This window comes from Molossus molossus, unplaced genomic scaffold (genome assembly GCF_014108415.1).
Source record: "Molossus molossus isolate mMolMol1 unplaced genomic scaffold, mMolMol1.p scaffold_m16_p_12, whole genome shotgun sequence".
Taxonomy (NCBI): Eukaryota; Metazoa; Chordata; class Mammalia; order Chiroptera; family Molossidae; genus Molossus; species Molossus molossus.
Genome location: NW_023425347.1, coordinates 568,636 through 590,434, shown reverse-complemented (window position 1 = coordinate 590,434; position 21,799 = coordinate 568,636). Strand labels below are relative to the sequence as shown.

At 46.1% G+C, this 21,799-nt stretch overlaps 1 non-coding gene across 1 annotated transcript; it reads right to left on the bottom strand.

The window, feature by feature from the left end:
• Positions 1–380: 380 nt before the first annotated feature.
• Positions 381–487, bottom strand: LOC118627302. The gene has a single exon (XR_004959066.1). It is a non-coding gene; the product is annotated as a U6 spliceosomal RNA (small nuclear RNA).
• Positions 488–21,799: the final 21,312 nt, after the last annotated feature.

The window sequence follows — 21,799 nt, the reverse complement described above, 5'->3', positions numbered from 1 at the left end:
GTCTTTGGGGACCACAGGCCGATGCTCTAACCGCTGAGCCAAACCGGCCAGGGCAAATGGTATCATTTTTTAAATTTCAGCTTCCATTGTACATTGCTAGTGTAGAGGAACACAATTGATTTTTGTGTTGACTTTGTATCCTGTGACATTGTTAAACTAACCTTTTAGTTCTAGAAGAATTTTTTTGTAGGTTCCTTGGTATTTTACATAAACACAGACTATTTGTATATCTACATATGCCTTTTATTTCTAATTTGGATGCCTTTTCTTTATCTTGCTTTATTTCATTGGTCTAGGACTCCTAATACAATATTGAATGAGACTAGTGAGAGGACATTCTTCCCGTGTTTCTGATCTTAAGGGGAAAGACTTTCACCATTAAGTAGATGTTAGCTGTAAATATTTTGCGTGTCATCCTTGCGCAGGGGCCATGCTAATCTTCTCTGTATCGTTCCAATTTTAGTATATGTGCTGCTGAAGCGAGCACTACCTGTAAATATTTTGTAGATGCCTTTACCAGGTGAAGAAAATTCCCTTCTATTCCTACTTTGCTGACAGTTTTTGTCTTGAATGAACATTGAATTATGTCAAATGCTTTTTCTGTATTACTTTACATAATCATGTAACTTTTCTTTTTTAAGCTGTTAATATGATTTTGTTGCTTGATTTTAGAATATTAGACCATCCTTTAATTTCCAGGATAAACCCCATGTAGTTGTGATTTTTGTTTGTTTGTTTGTTATTTGTGGTAAAATACACATGACAAAATTTATCATTTTAACTTTTTTTTTAATCCTCACCTGAGGACATTTTTCCAATTTTGTTCAGATAGAGTGGGAGGGAGAGAGAGAGGGAGAGAGAGAAACATGGACGTGAAAGGGACACATCAAGTGACTGCCACCCGCACAACCCAACCAGGGCTGGGGACAAACCACAACCAAGGTACGTGCCCTTAGCGGGAACCAAACCCAGGTCTCTCTGGACCGCGGGCCAACGCTCTAACCGCTGAGCCAAACCGGCCAGGGCCATTTTAACTATTTTTAAGTGTACAATTCGATGGTATTACATACATTTATAATGTTATGTAACCATCACCACTATCTATTTCCCAGAGATTTTTTCATACCAAAGAGAAATTGTATATGTTAAACAATAACTCCCCATTGTCCCCTCTGCAACCCCTGGTAACCTCTACTCTACTCTATGTCTCTCTTAATTTACCAATTCTAGATACCTCAGATAATTGGAATCATATGGTATTTATTCTTTTGTGTCTGTCCTATTTGATTTAGCATAATGTTTTCATGACTCATCCATGGTATAGCATTTTTCAGAATTTCATGGCTTTTTGAGGTGGAATATACGTTTTATATACTAGTACTTGATTCAATTTGCTAATATTGTTTTGATTATTTTGCATCTAAGTTCATAAGGGATATTAATATTTTCTAATTGCCCTTGAGATTTTCTCTTTGATACATGGGTTATTTAGAAGTCTCTTGTTCTATTTTTAAATGTTTAGAGATGCTCCAGTTATGTTTGTCTTATTGATTCCTGTTCTGCTTCCATATGGTCAGAGGATGTACTTGGCATGATTGCAATTATTTTTACATTGTTAAGATTTGTTTTATGACTCAGGATATAGTCTGTATTGGTGAATCTTCCATGTGCACTTGAATGGATATTCTCTTTTTGAAGGGTAGAGCATTCTACAAATGTCAGATACAGTTATTTGATGGTCCTGTTCAGTTTTCCTGTGTCTTTTTTTTTCTTTATTGATTGATTTTTAGAGAGAGAGGAAGGGAGAAGGAGAGAGAAACATCAATGAGAGAATATCGATTGGCTGCTTCCTGCATGCCTCCCACTGGGAATCAGGCCCATAACCTGGGCATGTGTCCTGATCAAGAATAGAACCTGCAATCTCTTGGTGCATGGGTCAGTGCTCAACCACTGAACCACATCAGCCAGGCAGTTTTCCTGTGTCTTTACTGATTTTCTACTATTTATATCAATTATAGAGCGTGGAATATTGAAGTCTCCAACTCTAATTTTATTTGTCACTCCTTTCATGTCTGTTGGTTTTTGCTTCATGAATTTGGAAGCTCTGGTAGTAAATGCAAACACATCAAAGATTGTTATGTCTTCTTGGGAAATTGACCCTTTTATCATTATGCAGTGTTCTTCATTATACCTGGGTTTGTTTTTTAACTCTTAAATCTACTTTGTCTAATACTAATATGGCCACTCTCTTAATTAATGCATCTGTGATATTTCTCTTTTTATCCCTTTACTTATATTTTATATATAAGTAAAATATATATATATATAATGATTTAAAACAAGTTTCTTCTTTTTTTTTTAATCCTCACCCGAGGACATTTTTCCATTTTTTGTTCAGATAAAGTGAGAGGAAGAGAGAGAGAGAAACATCGATGTGACAGGGACACATCGAGTGGCTGCCACCCACACAACCAACCAGGGCTGGGGACAAACTGCAACCGAGGTACGTGCCCTTAGCGGGAACCGAACCCAGGTCTCTCTGGACCACAGGCCGACACTCTAACCATTGAGCCAAACCAGCCAGGGCTGGACAGTCATTTTTTAAGTGGCTGTAGGGATCACAATATACTCACACAGCCCTGGCCAGTTTGGCTCAGCGGTTGGAGCGTCGGCCTGTGGTACAGAGAGACCCAGGTTTGAATCCCGCTAAGGGCACGTACCTCGGTTGCAGTTTGTCCCCGGCCCTGGTTGGTTGTGCGGGTGGCAGCCACTCGATGTGTCCCTTCACATTGATGTTTCTCTCTCTCTCTCTTCCTCTTTCTCCCTCCTGCTCTAACTGAACAAAAAATGGGGGAAAAAAATGTCCTCCGGTGAAGATAAAAAAAAAACAAAAACAACAATATACTCACACAATTACTCACAAACTACTTAGAATGAATAGTTTTTTTTTTTTTTTAAAGAATAGTTTATATTGATTTTAGAGAGAGAGGGAGGCAGATGGAGAGAGAGAGAAACATCGATGTGAGATCGCAACATCCCTCAGCTGCCACCTGCACCCCCCACCAGGATGGAGCCTGCAACCTGGGCATATGCCCTTGACTGGGAATCAAACCAGCAACCTGATGCACGGATGACACCCAACCAACCGAGCTACACTGGCCAGGGCAGAATGAATACTATTTCAAGTAGAATGTACAAATCTTATGCCTTTTTTTTCTCTTCCCTTTGTTATAGATGTCATATTACATTTACATGCAATGTAAATCCTACTGAACAATGTTATAATTTTTTCTTTCAATCATCAAATATGTTTTAAAGAGCAATAATGAATAGATCCACTAAACTGATCAACAAGAAAATAGAAGACTTTAACATCACTATAAACTAACAAAACCTGAAAGACATCTACAGAAAAATCCACCCTGTAATAGCAAAATACACATTTCTCTCAAGTACACATGGAACAGTCTCGAGTATAGACCATATGCTGTGGCATAAGACAAACCTCAGTAAATTTGAAATAACTGAAATCTTACAAAGCATGTTTTCCCACAACAATGGAATGGAATCTGTTATAGGAAGAAACTAAAGAAATTCACAAACATGGAAATTAACATACTTCTAAATAATCAGTGAGTAAAAGAATAATTTACAGTGGAAATTGGAAAAATACCTTGAGATGAATGAAAATGAGGATACAATGCACCAAAACACATGGGATGCAGCTAAAGTACTAGTTGGAGGGAAAGTTAGGTTGTAAAGTCCTATATTTAGAAAAGAGTGATCTCAGCCATCAACAAATCATCAAACAACAAGTGTTGGCGAGGGTGTGGAGAAAAGGGGACTCTAATACACTGCTGGTGGGAATGCAGACTGGTGCAGCCGCTATGGAAAACAATATGGTGCTACCTCAAAAAATTAAAAATTGAACTTCCATTTGACCCAGTGATCCCACTTTTAGGAATATACCCTAAGAAGCCTAAAACACCAATCAGGAAGAATATATGTACCCCCATGTTCATAGCAGCACTATTTACAATAGCTAAGATCTGGAAACAGCCCAAGTGTCCACCAGTAGACGGATAAAAAAGCTGTGGTACATATACACAATGGAGTACTATGCAGCGGTAAGAAAGAAAGATCTCTTATCCTTTGAGACGACATGGAGGGACCTGGAAAGTATTATCCTAAGTGAAAGAAGCCAAGCAGAAAAAGACAAATACCACATGATCTCACTTATATACGGAATATAATGAACATAACAGTCTGAGGAATACAGTAGACCCAGAAACATGGAAGTAGGGCACAGACTGACATTCCTCAGGGGGTGGGAAGAGATAAACCACAGAACTTATATGCATGTATGCATGACCAATGGACATGGACAACTAAGCCGGGGACGGGGCGGGGTGGGGGGTGCCAATGGGTAAAAAGGTAAAAATATCTGTAACAAAAAAATAAATAAATAATTCATTAAAAAAAAGAAAATAAAAGAAAAGAGTGATCTCAAATGAATAACCTAAATTCTGCCTTAAGACACAGGAAAAGAAGACCAAACAAAACCTAAAGTAAGCAAAAAGAAGGAAATAGCAAAGATTAAAGCTGAAATTAGTGAAGTAGAAACCAGAGAATTAACAACACAACAAATTTAAAAATGGGCAGAGAACATAAGTAGACACTTCTCCAAAGGTGACATATACAAATGTGCAACAGGCACATTAAAAGATGCTAACCAGCTCTGGCAGGTCAGTGGTTAGAGTGTCAGCCCGCGAGCTAGAGAGTCCTGGGTTCAGTTCCTGCTAAGGGCATGTACCTCGGTTACAGTTTGTCCCCGGCCCTGGTTGGGATTGTGTGGGTGGCAACCAGTCATGTGTCTCTCTCACATCGATGTTTCTCTTTTTTTTCCTCCCTTTCTCTCTTCCACTATATCTGAAGATAAATGCAAAAATGTCCTTGGGTGAGGATAAAAAGAAAAAAAAGATGATAACCATCACTAATCATTAGATGATTGCAAACCAAAACCACAGTAAGATATCATTTAGACTTCTAGTCAGATGGCAGGCCAAGTTAGTGCAATGCTCGCCTCCTCCCCCAACCACAGCTAAATTACAGAACAACCATCCTTATGACTACATAGAACTCCTATCATTAAAGATATAAAGAAGAACCCAGTTCAACACTTGTAAGAGGAGCAGAGACACCAAATGGGCTGGTTGTACACCCACATGTGATGATTAAGAGGGATACTCAGCTGCGGAGGCCCCAAATGAAAAGCAAGGGGTCCCAGCCCCTCATTGGGCTCCCCAGCTCAGACCACCAGTGTTGCAAAAAGGAGTTCCCACAACATCTGGCTGTGAAAATCAACAAGAAGACGGCGGGCAGCTGTAGTCCGAGGCATTCCACTTAAAAGAAATGTGCATTAACTTACTCACCAACAGACTCACTTTAGCTGAGTTCCAACTCTGGGACAGCAAGCAGCTTGAAAAGCGCACCAGGGACACAGGGTGAGAAACGTAATTGTCTGCCCTCAGAGCCAGGGCTGGTGAGATAGCTCTGGCCAGGAAAAAAAGTGCTGGCAGGTGCAATGGTTCCTTGTTCCCTGGTTGAGCCCTTCCCCACTCAGCCTGCAGGAGCAGGCAGGAGCCAGATCTTAATCTCAGTTAAACTGATAACGCCACTTGCCCCACTATGGTGATCCTCTGAGAACCCATCCCACCAAACTCGTGAACAGGCTGGAACCACTTTTAGCGCCTCTTCCTTACAAGTGGCCAGCCTTGACCCATGCTGCAGACTTACCTAAAATCTCTGAAAGGTCCACAGAACCCAAACAAGCAGGGGCTTTCATATGCCTTGTACCTCTTGCTGAGCAGCTCACAGCCCAGGACTAGTGGCCGCAGACCTCATCTAACAGGATAGTCTCTCCCAGGTGCCTCCAAGCCTGTCAACCACAGATTACTTTGTAGTTTCTACCAAGTGGTCCTGAGATGGGCATAGGCAGCAGCTGGCCTTGCATGCACCATAGCCCTTTCCAAGAGGCCCCAGAACCAAGATGCCCAGTGACCAGCTTCACCAATGCCAGAGGATCACCAACTCATTCCAAAATCAACACACCATAGGGTGGACTCAACAGGCACCTGAGCCCCGCTAAGGGAAATCCCACCCTATGGGGTCAGACCCCACACAAAAGCATGTCTGTTGTAGTCACAGCCAGTCCTCGCAACCAGTCAACCGGAGAGTCAATTCCACACACTGATGTGCCAACAGCAATCAAGGTTCAACTGTAACAGAAGGGCACACACAGTTCACAAGAGGGATACTCCTGGTCCACCAGACTCAGGTGACCAGGGAGACTGCACCACTGGGCCTCAGAGAACACCTACCACCTAAGACCACACTCCCAAGACTGGTAGATGTAGCAGGTCTTCTTATACATGAAACAAACACTGGAAGGCAGACAAAACGAGGAGACAAAGAAACATATCCCAAATGAAAGAACAGGACAAAACTCCATAAAAAGAACTAAAGGAAATGAAGGCAAGAAATCTACCAGATAGAGTTTAGATGCACAAGTACATGGATGCTCAATGAACTCAGGGAAAGAATAGATGAACTCAGTGAGAACTTACACAGAGAGCTAGAAACCATAATAAAGAACCAGTCAGGTCCTGGCAGGTGTGGCTCAGTTGGCTGGAGCATTGTCCAGTGTACCAGAAGTTCACAAGTTCAGTTTCTGGTCAGGCCATGTACCTAGGTTGTGGGTTTGATCCCCAGTCGGGATGTACAGAAGGCAACTAATCAATATTTCTCATGTTAATATTTCTCCCCCCCCCACTCTAAAATCAATAAACATATCCTCATATGAGGATTTAAAAAAATAAACATATAAAGAAAATATTTTTGGACGTAAAGGAAGAGTAGACAGTAATAACATCATAGTTGGTAACTTTAACATTTTACCAACATCAATGGATAGATGTCAATAAATGGATAGATGTCAAGGAGACAGTTGCCTTAAATGACACATTACATAGGTGGATTTGAATTATGTTAGAGAATTTCACCACAAAACAGCAGAAAAGACATCCTCTCAAGTACACATGGAACATCCCCAGAAGAAACCACATGTTAAGACACAAAACAAGTCTCAATAAATTTTAAGAAGACTGAAATCATATTGAGCATCTTCTCCAATTCTGATGGTATGAAACTAGAAAAATTACAAGAAGAAAACTGAAAAATAACAAACACGTGGAGGCTAAATAACATGCTGCTAAACAATTAATGGATTAACAATAAGATCAAGGAAGAAATCAAAAGATACCTTGAGACAAATAATAATGAAAACAAAAAGACACAAAATCGCCCTGGCCAGTTTGGCTCAGCAGTTAGAGCATCGGCCCATGGTCCAGAGAGACCCAGGTTCAGTTCCCACTAAGGGCACGTACCTTGATTGCAGTTTGGCCCTGTCCCTGGTTGGGTCGTATGGGAGGCAGCCACTTGCTGTGTCCCTTTCACATTGATGTTTTCTCTCTGTCTCTCTCTCCCTTCCTCCCTCTCTCTTTCTCCCACTCTATCTGAACAAAAAAGGAAAAATGTCCTAAGGTGAGGATAAAAAAAAAATTTTTTTTAAAGATACTAAAAAGAATAAATAAATAATCTATGAGACACAGCCAAAGCAGTCAGAAGAGGAAAATTCAAAGTAATACAGGCATATCTCAAGAAACAATAAAAATATCAAATATACTATCTAACTTTATACACAAAGAAACTAGAAAAAGAACAAACAGCCAAAAGTGAGAATAAAGAAAATAATAAAAGTCAGAGGAGAAAAAAACAAAATAGACTCTAAGGAAACAATACAAAAGATCAATGAAGCCAGAAGCTGATTTTGAAAAGATCAACACAACTGAGGGACTTTCGGCCAAGATGGTGGCATAGGTAAACGCAGTACTCACTTCCTCCCACAACAACAAAATTACAACTAGGCTATAGAAGAACCATCATTCAAAACTGTCTGAAATCACACTGTATGGAAGTCCTACAACTATGAAATTAAATGAGAAGCTACATGGAGACTGGTAGGAGGGGCGGACACATGGATGGGCTGGTTGCACACCCATGTGTGGCAGATAAAAATCAGGAGGGAGCCCTGGCCGGATTGGCTCAGCAGTAGAGCGTCGGCCTGCAGTCCAGAGAGACCCGGGTTTGGTTCCCACTGAGAGCACGTACCTTGGTTGCAGTTTGTGCCCGGCCCTGGTTGGGTCATGCGGGGTGGCAACCACTCAATGTGTCCCTTTCACGTTGATGTTTCTCTCTCTCTCTCTCCCTCCCCACTCTATCTGAACAACAACAACAAAAAATCAGGAGGGATACCTGGGCTGTGAAGGTCCACTCTGAGGAGTGATGGGTCCTGGTACCATACCAGGCCCCCAGCTCAGGGTTCCAGTGCCAGGAAAAGAATCCCCATAACTTCTGGCTATAAAAAGCAACAGGAACTGAGGCTGAGGGAGGCTAGGCTGATGCAGTCCCAGGCAGTTCCTCTTGAAGAATGCACGCATAGACTGACTTGGACTCTCACCCTACATGTTCCAGCATGAGAGAGGTAGCTTGAAATGTACCAGAGATACACAGGGAAGGAACTGAGTTATTTGGCATTGGGGCAAAAACTGTAGGGCAGCTTTCTCCCAACAGGTGTGCTGGCAGGGGCCTTCATCTATTCCTTTGGTGAACCCTTCCCCCACAGGACCAGCAGATGAGCGCCATATCTTGGCTCACAAGGTTTGCCCCACTCTGGTGATTCACTGACCCTGCCTCACCCAACTATCAGGCCCATCCAAGCTGTTTCCAGTGGCTTTACCACAGCATTGCCCTGTCTTGGGTCCTGCTTCAGATTTTCCTGATCTATCAAACAAGCAGCATCTGGCCTCAGTGAGCCCCATACCTGTCACTAAGAGGCCCAAGGCCTGGCACCAGAAGCAGCCAGCTTTGGTTCATAGCCTGGCCTTGCCACGACACTACCAAGCCTAGCACAAGAAGCAGCCATTTGCAGGTCACTTTTCAGCTTATTCCTGGTGGTGCTGGGTAGAGCACAGGCAGTGGCTGACCTTGTCCTTCACTTCCCGGGAGGCCCTAGAGCCAGCACACTTAATGGACAGCTTTGGACCATGGGAAAGCACCACCACCCAACCACCTCCACAAGCAATACACTCCAGGAATGGACTCAGCGGGTACCAGAGCCCTCCTGAAGTAAGTCTTGCTGTGTGTGGTGGGCCCCTGCATAGCTGATTCTCCAAGGTAGTCAGAGGTCAGTGGTCAGTGGGCACAGCCAGTTCTTGCAGCTGATCAGCCTGAGTAAATCCCTCCCATTGATCTGCCAACAGCAATCAAGACTCAATTACAACAGAAGGGTGCATAGTTCATATGAGGGGTACACCTCGAGGGCCCAGTTGTGGTGATCAGGGAGGCTGTGCCACTGGACCCTATAGGACACCTACTATAATAAGCCACTTTAGGAAGCCTAGGGGACATAGCAGTTCTGTCTAATACATAGAAACAAACACAAGGAGGCAGCCAAAATGAGGAGACAAAGAAACATGTCCCAAATGAAAGGACAGAACAAAACTCCAGGAAAAGAACTAAACAAAATGGAGATAAGTAATCTAACAGATGCAGAGTTCAAAGCACTAGTTATAAGGATGCTCAAGGAATTTAATGAGGACCAGTCAGAAATGAAGGATGCACTAGGTGAAAAAAATAATAATTTACAGTGAATCAATAGTAAAATAGGCAAAGCCAAGAAGCAAACATTAATTTGGAATATAAGGAAACAAAAAACACCCAATCAGAACAACTAAAAGAAAAAAGAGCCCGGCAGATGTGGCTCAGTGGTTGATCATCAACCCATGCACCAAGAGGTCACCAGTTTGATTCCCGATTGGGGCACATGCCCAGGTTGTGGGTCAAATCCCCAGTGGGGGACATGCAGGAGGCAGCCGATTGATGTTCTCTCTCATCAATGTTTCTATCTCTCTCTCCCTCTCTCCTCCTCTCTCTCTAAAATCAATAAGAAAAGAAAATTAAAAATAAAAAAGAATCAAAAAAAATAATAAGGATAGTTTAAGGAGCCTCTAGGATAACTTCAAGTGTACCAACATTTGCATCATGGGGGTGCCAGAAAGAGAACAGAGATAGCAAGAAATTGAAAACCTATTTAAAAAGATAATGACAGAAAAATTCCCTCACTTGGTGAAGGAAACAGATACACAAGTCCAGGAAGCACATAGAGTCCCAAAGAAGATGAACCTAAAGAGGCCCACACCAAGATACATCATCATCAAAATGCCAAAGGTTAAAGACAAAGAGAGAATCTTAAAAGCAGCAAGAGAAAAGCAGTTATCTACAAGGGAGCTCCCATAAGACTGTCAGCTGGTTTCTCGAAGCTTTACAGGCCAGAAAGGAGTGGCAAGAAGTACTCAAAGCAATGAAAACCAACAACCTACAACCAAGATCACTCTACCCTGCAAAGCTATCATTTACAATTGATGGACATATAATTTCCCAGACAAGAAAAAGCTAAAGGAGCCCTCACTGGTTTGGCTCAGGGGTTAGAGCATTGACTCATGGACCAAAGAGTTATGGGTTCAGTTCCGGTCAAGGGCACATATCTCAGTTGCAGTTCGGTTCTAGCCTTGGTCGAGGTCTTGTAAGAGGCAACTAGTCGATGTGTCTCTCACATCGATGTTTCTCTCTCTCTCTCTCTCTTTATCTCCCTCTCTCTCTCTCTCTCCCTCCCACTCTGACTGAAGATAAATGGAAAAATTTCCTTGGGTGAGGATTTAAAAAGAAAAAGCTAAAGGAGTTCATCACCACCATACCAGTATTACATGAAATGTTGAAGGGTCTTCTTGAAGAAGAAAATAAAAACATAAGAACAATAAAATACATCTCTATCAACAATTGAATCTATAAATAAAAGAACAAGTAGAACAGAAAGAGACATAGATACAGAGAACTTTTTGTTGGTTACCAGATGGGAGGGTGGTTTGGGGAATGGACAAAAAAGGAGAAGAGATTAAGATGTACAAATTGGCCCTGGCTGGTTTGGCTCAGAGGTTAGAGCGTCGGCCTGCGGGCCAGAGAAACCTGGGTTCGGTTCCCACTAAGGGCGCGTACCTCGGTTGCAGTTTGTCCCTGGCCCTGGTTGGTTGTGCGGGTGGCAGCCACTCCATGTGTCTCTTTCACGTCAATGTTTCTCTCTCTCCCTCCCACTCTATCTGAACAAAAAATGGAAAAAAATGTCCTTGGGTGAGGATTAAAAAAAATAAATAAATAAAGAAGCACAAATTGGATGTTAGACTGATGAACCTCAAAGGGAAGGGGGAGGGGGACAGGAAGAGAAAAACCAAAGAACTTGTGTGTGTGTGTATGTGTGTGTGTGTGTGTGTGTGTAAAACCAATGGACACAGACAATAGTGTGGCAAAGGCAGGAGCGGGTGAGAGTGGGGAGGAGGGGTCAGTGGGGGAGGAAAGGGAGGAACATTCTGTAATACTTTAAACAATAAAGATAAGTTTAAAAATAATCCTGAAGTAGCAATATTTATACCTGACAAAATAAATTTTATTTTATTTATTTATTAATTTAATTAATTAATTAATTAATTATTTTCCTTCATTGATTTTACAGAGAGAAGAAATGAGAGGGAGACAGAGATAGAAACATCGATGAGAGAGAACATCGATTGGCCGCCTCCTGCATGCCCCCCCGGGGATTGGGCCCACAACCTGCGCATGGGTCCTGACTGGGAATCGAACCAGCAACCTCTTGGTGCATGGGTCCGATGCTCAACCACTGAGCCACACTGGCCAGACTATTTTTTATTTTTTTAAATATTTTTTTCTTTATTGATTTTAGAGAGAGAGGAAGAGAGAGATAGAAACATCGATGAGCGAGAACATCAATTGGCTGCCTCCTACATGACCCCAACGAGGGCCAAGGATTGAACCCGTGAACCAGGTACGTGCCCTTGACTGGGAATCAAGCCCATGACCTTCAGTGCACAGGCTGACACTCTAACCACTAAGTCAAACCAGCCAGGGAAGACAAAATAAATTTTATTTTATTTATTTATTTTTTTTTTTTATTGATTTTTAGAGAGAGAGGAAGGGCGAGGGAGAGAGAGAGATGGAAATATCGATGAGACAGAACATTGATTGGCCGCCTCCTACATGCCCACATGGGGATCGGGCCCACAACCTGGGCATGTGTCCTGACCAGGAATCGAACCAGTGACCTCTTGCTGCATAGGTCGATGTTCAACCACTGAGCCACACTGGCTGGACCAGACAAAATAAATTTTAAAACAGAAGCTACAAGAGACAAAAGACCCAGCAATTCCTCTCTGGGTATTTATCTAAAGAAACATAAAACATACAATGTAAAGCTCTATTGGGCATATCCTGGAAAGACATATACATCGATATGTTTTTCTCTTTTTTTTTATCCTTACCCGAGGACATTTTTACATTTTTTGTTCAGGTAGAGTGGGAGGGAGATAGAGGAACAGAGAGAGAGAGAGAAACATTGATGTGAAAGGGACACATTGAGTGGCTGCCACCCGCACAACCAACCAGGGCCGGGGACAAACTGCAACTGAGGTACGCGCCCTTAGCGGGAACCGAACCCAGGTCTCTCAGGACCGCAGGCTGACGCTTTAACCGCTGAGCCAAACCAGCCAGGGCTGATATGTTTTTCTTATCATTATTTACAATACCCAAGATATAGAAGCAACCTGGGTATCCATCAATAGATGAATGGTAATTAAGAAGTGATGTATCCATTCAATGGAATATGATTCATCCATGAAAAAGAATGAAATCTTACCTTCTCCAACAACATTGATGGACCTAGCGAGTATTGTTCTTTGTATTCCACATGAGGGTGAAGTCATCTGGTATTTGTCTTTCTCAGACTGACTTATTTCAACTAGCATAATACTCTCCATGCTGTCGCAAATGTTAAGATTATGTTTTTTATGGCCAAGTAATGTTCCACTGTATATATGTACCACATCCGTTTTACTCACTTGTTTATTTTTTTTTATTCCTCACATGAGGATATTTTTGTACTTATTATCAAATAGAGTGGGAGGGAGGGAGAGAGAGACAGAAAGAAACATCGACATGATAGAGCCACATCAGCTGGTTGCCTCCCGCACAACCTGACCAGGGCTGAGGATGAACGCAGCTGAGGTATGTGCCCTTGACCAGAATTGAACCCATGACTTATTGGTCCACGGACCAATCCTCCAACCGCTAAGCCAAACCAACCAGGGCTACCTACTTGTTTACTGATGGGCAGCTGGGTTGCTTCCATATCTTAGCTATTGTAAATAATGCTGCAGTGAACATAGATATGATTACATTATTTTGAATTAAGTGTTCTGGCTTTCTTTGGATATATATCCAGAAGTAGAATTGCTGGGTTATAAGGCAGTTTTATTTTATTTTATTTTTAAAGAAAGCTATTTTATTTTATTATTTTTTTATCCTCAGTTTTAGTTTTAATTTTTTGCAGAAACTCCATACTGTTTTCCATAGTGGTGCTCCAGTCTGCATTCCCCCAGCAGTGCATTAGGTCCCCTTTTCTCCACACCCTCGCCAGCACTTGTTTGTTTATCTATTGATGATAGTGGTTGAACTGGAGTGAGGTGATAGCTCAATGTGGTTTTAATTTGCATCTCTCTGGTGATTAGTGATGTTGAGCATCTTTTCATATGCCCATTCGCCATCCCTAGGTCCTTTTCAGAGAAGCAGCTATGCAAAACACAAACAGTGTAAAGATGCCAAGACCAGACTGATGGTCTCCAGAAGGGAGGGAGTTTGGGGGATGGTTGGAAAAGGTGAAGGGATTGAGAAGTACAGATTGGTAGTTACAGAATAGTCCAGGGATGTAAAGTACAGCACAGGGAACATAGTCAATAATATTGTAATAACTATGTAGGGTGTCAGGTGGGTACAGGAAATATTTTGGAACCACTTTGTAAAGTATATGATTGTCTAACACTATGCTGTACACCTGAAACTAATACAAATAATCTTGAATGTGAAAAAATAAAAAACAATAAGCAGAACAGAAAGAGAGTCATGGATACAGAGAACATTTTGACAGCTGCCAATTGGCAGGGGGATCAGGGGCTGGGTGGAGAGGAGAAGGGTGGGAGGCACAAATCGGTGTTAGAAAGTAGTCACGGGATGTCAAGTGCAGCACAGGGAATGTGGTCAGTCTTATTGCAATAACTACGGTATCAGATTTATTGGGGCGATCACTTCATAACTTATGTAAATGTCTAATCATGGAGTTGTACACTGGAAACTAATAAAATACTGTATGTAAACTGTAATTTTAAAATAAAAAAATTGAAAAAAGAACATATATGCATAACCTGTAGACACAAACTGTGTGGTGATGGCCAGACTGGGGGCGGGGCTGGGTGGAGGGGCAAAGGGGAGGAAGTTGGGGACATCTGTAATAGTGTCAACAATAACAGGAAAACAACGAGCAGTACCAGATCCATGCAGCAGCAGCTCAGGAAGGAACCCAGAGTTCACTGACAACTTACTGGGGTCACTTCCCTGAGCAACGCGCAGCAATGGCCCTGTCACTTTCCCGGGACCTCACTTTAGTATTCCAATCAGAAAGCAGACATGAATTCCCACATCTGGGGCCAAGAGCAGGAGGACAGAATTGGAGCAAAAGCTGCACCAGTTGGTTTTGTTCCTCAGACCTGTAGCTCCAATTGGAGAAGGTTTCCTCCTTCAGAGCGTTGGTTCCTGGGGCCCAACTACATGGAGGTTCTCACCAGGTGCTTTTTACAGGCTGGTCCTTTGCCTCGAAAACCCTTCCCCCTTTCTCCTTCTGGAAAGCTCTTTCAAACACCAGTCTAAGCCATCAACGCCTTTGGGAAATCTTCCTCGAGTCCCTGGAATTAACCCTTCTCTACTGAGGAATCCTCGTCTCCTACTGATATTTCTCATGGTGGTTCTTGCCATGCTCTTCCGATGCATTCTTTACGGCTCCTGATGAACTGGGAGCTTTCCAGGGACGGCAAGTTTACTGCTGTTTATTATCTTCTAGCACAGCAGCTGACAAAAGTCTACATTCAATCAATGTTTCTTGAAGTGGTTACATTCATGAGTTAGAATTCTTCATACAGTTCTCCAGGGAAATATCCATGTAAATGTTCAAAAATAGAGAATGTTCAAGAACAGTACTCCTGATTAGATATGTGGTTTCATTCATTGGGGGATTATTCATTGGAATGCAATGTGAATAATTTTCATAATGTTGATACCTGGGCTCCAATATAACCCCTCCTATAGGGTCGGACGGGATGCTAAAAGTATGTAGCGAAAGACTATCCTTTAATAAGCTTCTCCTTCCATCATGATCGTCTCTGATGTTTTTGTGATGAGACCCCTTCCTGGACTATGTAGTGTGACTTACATTTCCATGACCCAGTCCCTGCCTGGTACAATGTTGGACCTAAGAAGACATTTGCAAGCCCAGCCGGTATGGCTCAGTGGTTGAGCATCAACCCATGCACCAAGAGGTCACCAGTTTGATTCCCAGTCAGGGCACATGCCCAGGTTGTGGGCCCGATCCCCAGTGGGGGGCGTGCAGGAGGCGGCCAATCCATGTTCTCTCTCATCCATGTTTCTTTCTTTCTCTCTCTCTCTCTCTCTCTCTCTCTCTCTCTTTTCCTTTCTCTAAAATCTTGTGGCCTCAACAATTCTAAGATGACAGCAAAATTGGAAAGTAAAGTAGGAAACCCCAAGTTTCAGAAATGAAGAAAACAGTACCTTTTCTCACTCTACACTACGGGGATGGCCAGTGGAGGAGTTCCGTCTCAGGAGGCAGGCCGGGCCGTAGCTGGCTCGCTGGAGCTGGCGGTGCCCCGGCGATGACCGGGAGTGAGGGAGGAGGGATGTGTCGGAGGCACTGGGCGTATGATCCACCCAGTAAGGTTTTAAGGTTTGGATGATCATAGTCGTTTGGGGAGCACACCTGGCACAATGCTTTTCTTTCAACTCTAAGTTAGAATTTATGATAATTTACCATTGATCCTTAGGTGGAGGAAAATTTGCCAAAACAACAATAAAAGATGTAACAATACTGTAGGATAGATGTTTAGCTCATATAACAGAAAGTAAAAGTAAAGTTAGCATTTCCCATTACTGTAACATAACATTTATGTTGGCAAACTGAAAAACACTACCTAGAGTTCTCCTTCCCCCCCCAAAAAAAACTCCACACAAAAAACTTAAGAACCATTTCCATGAATTTTTGCCATATTTTAAAAATACTTTTTGCAAATATTTATAATGACCCTGTAAAAGATTTTGGATCCTGCTTCTAGTATTCATTATAAGTACTTGGAAGGGATAACATTTGTTTTTAGGGGGAAAATCCGGGCTGTGGTCTTGGCACTGGTTCTTAGCTTTAAAAATTCTAACAGCTTTGTCCAGCTGGTGTGGTCAGTGGTTGAGCATCGACCCGTGCACCAATTTGATTCCGGGTCAGGGCACATGCCCAGGTTGTGGGCCGCATCCTCAGTGGGGACCATGCAGGAGGCGGCCAACTGATATTCTCGCTCATCAATGTTTCTATCTCCCTCTCCCTTCCTCTCTCTCTAAAATCAATAAAGGAAAAAAATATATATATATTAAATAAATAAATAAATATTCTCACAGTTTTGTAGAATACTTGAACCAGGTCAAGCTGTCATGTACATGGCCCAGACATTCAGTCGGTCACTCAGTCACCACTGAGCTCCTGCTGGGCACTGGGCTCTGAGAGGCATGGAGGATACAAGAGAGAGAATCCAGCTCCCCCTCCAGGAGCCAGCCTTCTGGTGGGAATGGAAACCAATACATACAGTGCACGTAATAACTTGAAATAGAGCCCGGCCAGTGTGGCTCAGTGGCTGAGTTTCGACCCAGGCACCAAGAGGTTGCTGGTTTGATTCCCAGTCAGGGCACATGCCCAGGTTGTGGGCCGGATCCGCAGTGGGGGAAGCAGGAGGTGGCCAGTCAATGTTCTCTCTCATTGATGTTTCTCTCTCTCTCTCTCCCATCCTCTCTCTCTATAAATAAAGAAAAAGAAATGAATAGCTTGAAATAGAGGCGCAAACAGAGCAATAGGGGAGCAAAGTGACTCATTTTGCTTGGAGAAGTCGGGAAGGGCTTAACAATGGGTGAGATTTGAGCTGAATCTCAAAAGTGAGAAGAGTAGTTTATTACAGGAGGCCACGGTCAAGACCTGAGAGTTCTGTGCTGCATGCGCGTTGGCCACTGGGAGACAGACAATAGGGTGGGACCTGCCTGTGAAGTCCTTGGTACCGTGGGAAAGACTGGGACCTGACTCTGCCCGTGTCAGTAAACAGCTAAGACTAGCGAACAAGGGAGAGCTGACTGCGGGCTGCTTGGCAGTCAGAGCAGAGTGAGATGCACGAGGTGACGGGCTGCTGGCGACGTGTTCCGGGAACTCTCTGTGGTGACGTGAGCCATTCGGCGTACTCAGGTGTGGAGATAGGTGGAGGTGGTGGGGAGGAAGAGGAGAGAACAGCTCGACGTTGGGTCGGAAGCCTCAGCAGATGGTGCTGCCAGCACGGGAAGTGGAGAATATGGGACATGGAGGGGCCTGGCCGCCCATCGCCTGGCCTCCTGGCTAAAGTATTCCTCCTGGACCAGCTCTCTTAGGAAGCCTGCCTCCCCCTGCTGGGCGCTGCGGTCCTGCTTCTGCAGGAGCCTGCTCTCCTGCACAGTGCTGTGCACAGTTCACGATGACCTACCTCCCCTTCCGCGGGAGCCTGCTCTCCAGCACAGTGCTGTGCACAGTTCACGGTGACCTACCTCCCCTTCCGCGGGAGCCTGCTCTCCAGCACAGCGCTGTGCACAGTTCACGGTGACCTACCTCCCCTTCCGCGGGAGCCTGCTCTCCTGCACAGCGCTGTGCACAGTTCACGGTGACCTACCTCCCCTTCCGCGGGAGCCTGCTCTCCAGCACAGTGCTGTGCACAGTTCACGATGACCTACCTCCCCTTCCGCGGGAGCCTGCTCTCCAGCACAGTGCTGTGCACAGTTCACGGTGACCTACCTCCCCTTCCGCGGGAGCCTGCTCTCCACCTGCTCTCCTGCACAGCGCTGTGCACAGTTCACGGTGACCTACCTCCCCTTCCGCGGGAGCCTGCTCTCCTGCACAGCGCTGTGCACAGTTCACGGTGACCTACCTCCCCTTCCGCGGGAGCCTGCTCTCCTGCACAGCGCTGTGCACAGTTCACGGTGACCTACCTCCCCTTCCGCGGGAGCCTGCTCTCCTGCACAGCGCTGTGCACAGTTCACGGTGACCTACCTCCCCTTCCGCGGGAGCCTGCTCTCCTGCACAGCGCTGTGCACAGTTCACGGTGACCTACCTCCCCTTCCGCGGGAGCCTGCTCTCCTGCACAGCGCTGTGCACAGTTCACGGTGACCTACCTCCCCTTCCGCGGGAGCCTGCTCTCCTGCACAGCGCTGTGCACAGTTCACGGTGACCTACCTCCCCTTCCGCGGGAGCCTGCTCTCCTGCACAGTGCTGTGCACAGTTCACGGTGACCTACCTCCCCTTCCGCGGGAGCCTGCTCTCCTGCACAGCGCTGTGCACAGTTCACGGTGACCTACCTCCCGTTCCGCGGGAGCCTGCTCTCCTGCACAGCGCTGTGCACAGTTCACGGTGACCTACCTCCCCTTCCGCGGGAGCCTGCTCTCCAGCACAGTGCTGTGCACAGTTCACGGTGACCTACCTCCCCTTCCGCGGGAGCCTGCTCTCCAGCACAGCGCTGTGCACAGTTCACGGTGACCTACCTCCCCTTCCGCGGGAGCCTGCTCTCCTGCACAGCGCTGTGCACAGTTCACGGTGACCTACCTCCCCTTCCGCGGGAGCCTGCTCTCCAGCACAGCGCTGTGCACAGTTCACGGTGACCTACCTCCCCTTCCGCGGGAGCCTGCTCTCCAGCACAGCGCTGTGCACAGTTCACGGTGACCTACCTCCCCTTCCGCGGGAGCCTGCTCTCCAGCACAGCGCTGTGCACAGTTCACGGTGACCTACCTCCCCTTCCGCGGGAGCCTGCTCTCCTGCACAGTGCTGTGCACAGTTCACGGTGACCTACCTCCCCTGCAGGAGCCTGCTCTCCAGCACAGCGCTGTCCACAGTTCACGGTGACCTACCTCCCCTTCCGCGGGAGCCTGCTCTCCTGCACAGCGCTGTGCACAGTTCACGATGACCTACCTCCCCTTCTGCGGGAGCCTGCTCTCCTGCACAGTGCTGTCCACAGTTCACGATGACCTACCTCCCTCACCTGCCCGGGAGGGAGAGGGGTGAAGTCTCAAGTCAGAGTCCCGGGATCTCTACCCAAGGAGGATGAAGAGCGAGGAAGGCCAAAGCGCTGGACGAGGAATGCCCTGGAGAGCAGGGGCAGTGGGCATCAGTGCCCCAGCACCCCCGCACCACAGTGCCCGAGGCTGGCCACCGATGTAGGAGGGTATTGTCCGCCGCCCCTGGGCTGCCGTGGGCTCGCGGGGTGTGAGCCGGGCGCGGCTTGGTGAAGTGGCAGCTGAGAACCAGGCTCACCGCGTACTCCAAGCCCAGGAAGGGGTCGGACCGAGAACAACGACCCTGTGGACGAGAGGGTGGCACGCAGGTGGTGCTGGGGGGCAGCGTGCGACTAGGAGGCACGCGCCCCTTAGCAAACTCCTGAAAGCCTGCGACAACGAAGCAGGTCAGATTCCGATGTGATGGGCAGCCAGTCGGGGACACACACGGCACAGGTGGACCCAGGAGGCAGACACAGCTGGTGTCCCAGCTGCGGACGGGGTCTGCCAACAGGGAACCCGCTGCTTGAGTCCAGAGCCGGCCCCTCCAGACCCGGCACGTCCGACCCGGAGAACCCGCCTGGGCCCCCACACGGCCGTGCAGGCCCTGCCCTCTGTCACCCCACCCTTCCCTGCCTGCGTGTGCCCGAGGCGACTGGGGTCTGAGCACACGCATTCGCCTTTTTACAAACTAAATGGCCAATGGTATGTTTTTTTCTTCTTCCTCCATCCTCACCTGAGGATGTGCTTCCACTGATCCTAGAGACAGACGAAGAGAACGAGCGAGCGAATCACGGGTGTGAAACATCCATTGGCCGCGGCCGGACCGCGGGCGGAACCCGCAACCTGGGCAAGTGCCTTGGCCTGGAATTGAACCCTCGACTTTGTGGGGCACAGGATTATGCCCCAACCAAGTAAGCCAGCGGGCCGGGGCCCAGCGGTATGTTCTGAGGACACAGATGGAGAGGGGCTGGGAACACAGGTGCTGCGGAAACACCCTCCCGCCCGCCGCAAGCTGTCCGCCCACCTTCACGCCGGCGGTCACTCTGCTCCCACCGCTCACAAGAGGACGTGGACCTTCCTGCACACCTCGCTCAATGGGGAATGCGAAGTCTTCACTTAGCATTGTAACGCCAACGACAGTTTCATTACTTTCTTGTATGTGGCTGTTACATGTAAGGCAATCTGTCTTTTTTTTTTTTATCCTCACCTGAGGACATTTTTTGATATTTTGTTCAGATAGAGTGGGAGGGGGAGGGGGAGGGAGAGGGAGAGAGAGAGAGAGAAACATCGACGTGAAGGGACACATCGAGTGGCTGCCACCCGCACGACCAACCAGGGCCGGGGACAAACTGCAACCGAGGTACGTGCCCTTAGTGGGAACCGAACCCGGGTTTCTCTGTACCGCAGGCCGACGCTCCAACCGCTGAGCCAAACCTGCCAGGGCCAATCAATATGTTTTTACTGATTTTTAGAGAGGAAGGAAGAGACAGAAACATGGATGGGCTGCCTCCTGCACGCGCCCTACTGGGGACCAAGCCCCCAACTCAGGCATGTGCCCTGACCAGGAATCAAACTGGGACCTCTCAGTCCATGGGGCGCTGCTCAGTCCACTGGGCCACGCCGGCCAGGAAAGTATTCTTGAATATATAATAACCAGGTCATTTCCCTTTATTCATAGACATGAATTTTTCTATTATATATTCAAGAATACTTTCCTGGCCGGCGTGGCCCAGTGGACTGAGCAGCGCCCCATGGACTGAGAGGTCCCAGTTTGATTCCTGGTCAGGGCACATGCCTGAGTTGGGGGCTTGGTCCCCAGTAGGGCGCGTGCAGGAGGCAGCCCATCCATGTTTCTGTCTCTTCCTTCCTCTCTAAAAAATCAGTAAAAACATATTGATAAAAAACAAATGAATAACCCTGGTCGGTTTGGCTCAGCAGTTAGAGGACCGGCCTGCGGACCAGAGAGTCCAGGGTTCGGTTCCTGCTAAGGGCATGAACCTCGGTTGCAGTTTGTCCCTGGCCCGGTTGGGGTCGAGTGGGTGGCTAGATGTGTCTCTCTCACATTGATGTTTCTCTCTCTCTTCCCACCCACTCTGTCTGAAGATAAATGCAAAAATGTCCTCAGGTGAGGATTAAAAAAGCCTGAATTTTCCTACAAACACAAACACAGACCAAGGAACAGAGACAGGACCTACTTGCCTTCACTATGCGACCCCTCCGCGGTGGGGGTGGGAAGAGGTCCGAGTCTGTGTCCGGTGGTCAGGATGAAAGAGTGTGTGGAAATTTCCTTGTGAATTTTATATAATGTTTAGATACTTTCACAAGGACTTACAGTACTTTTTCTTTTTTTTTAATCCTCAATCGAGGTCATTTTTTTTGCATTTATCTTCAG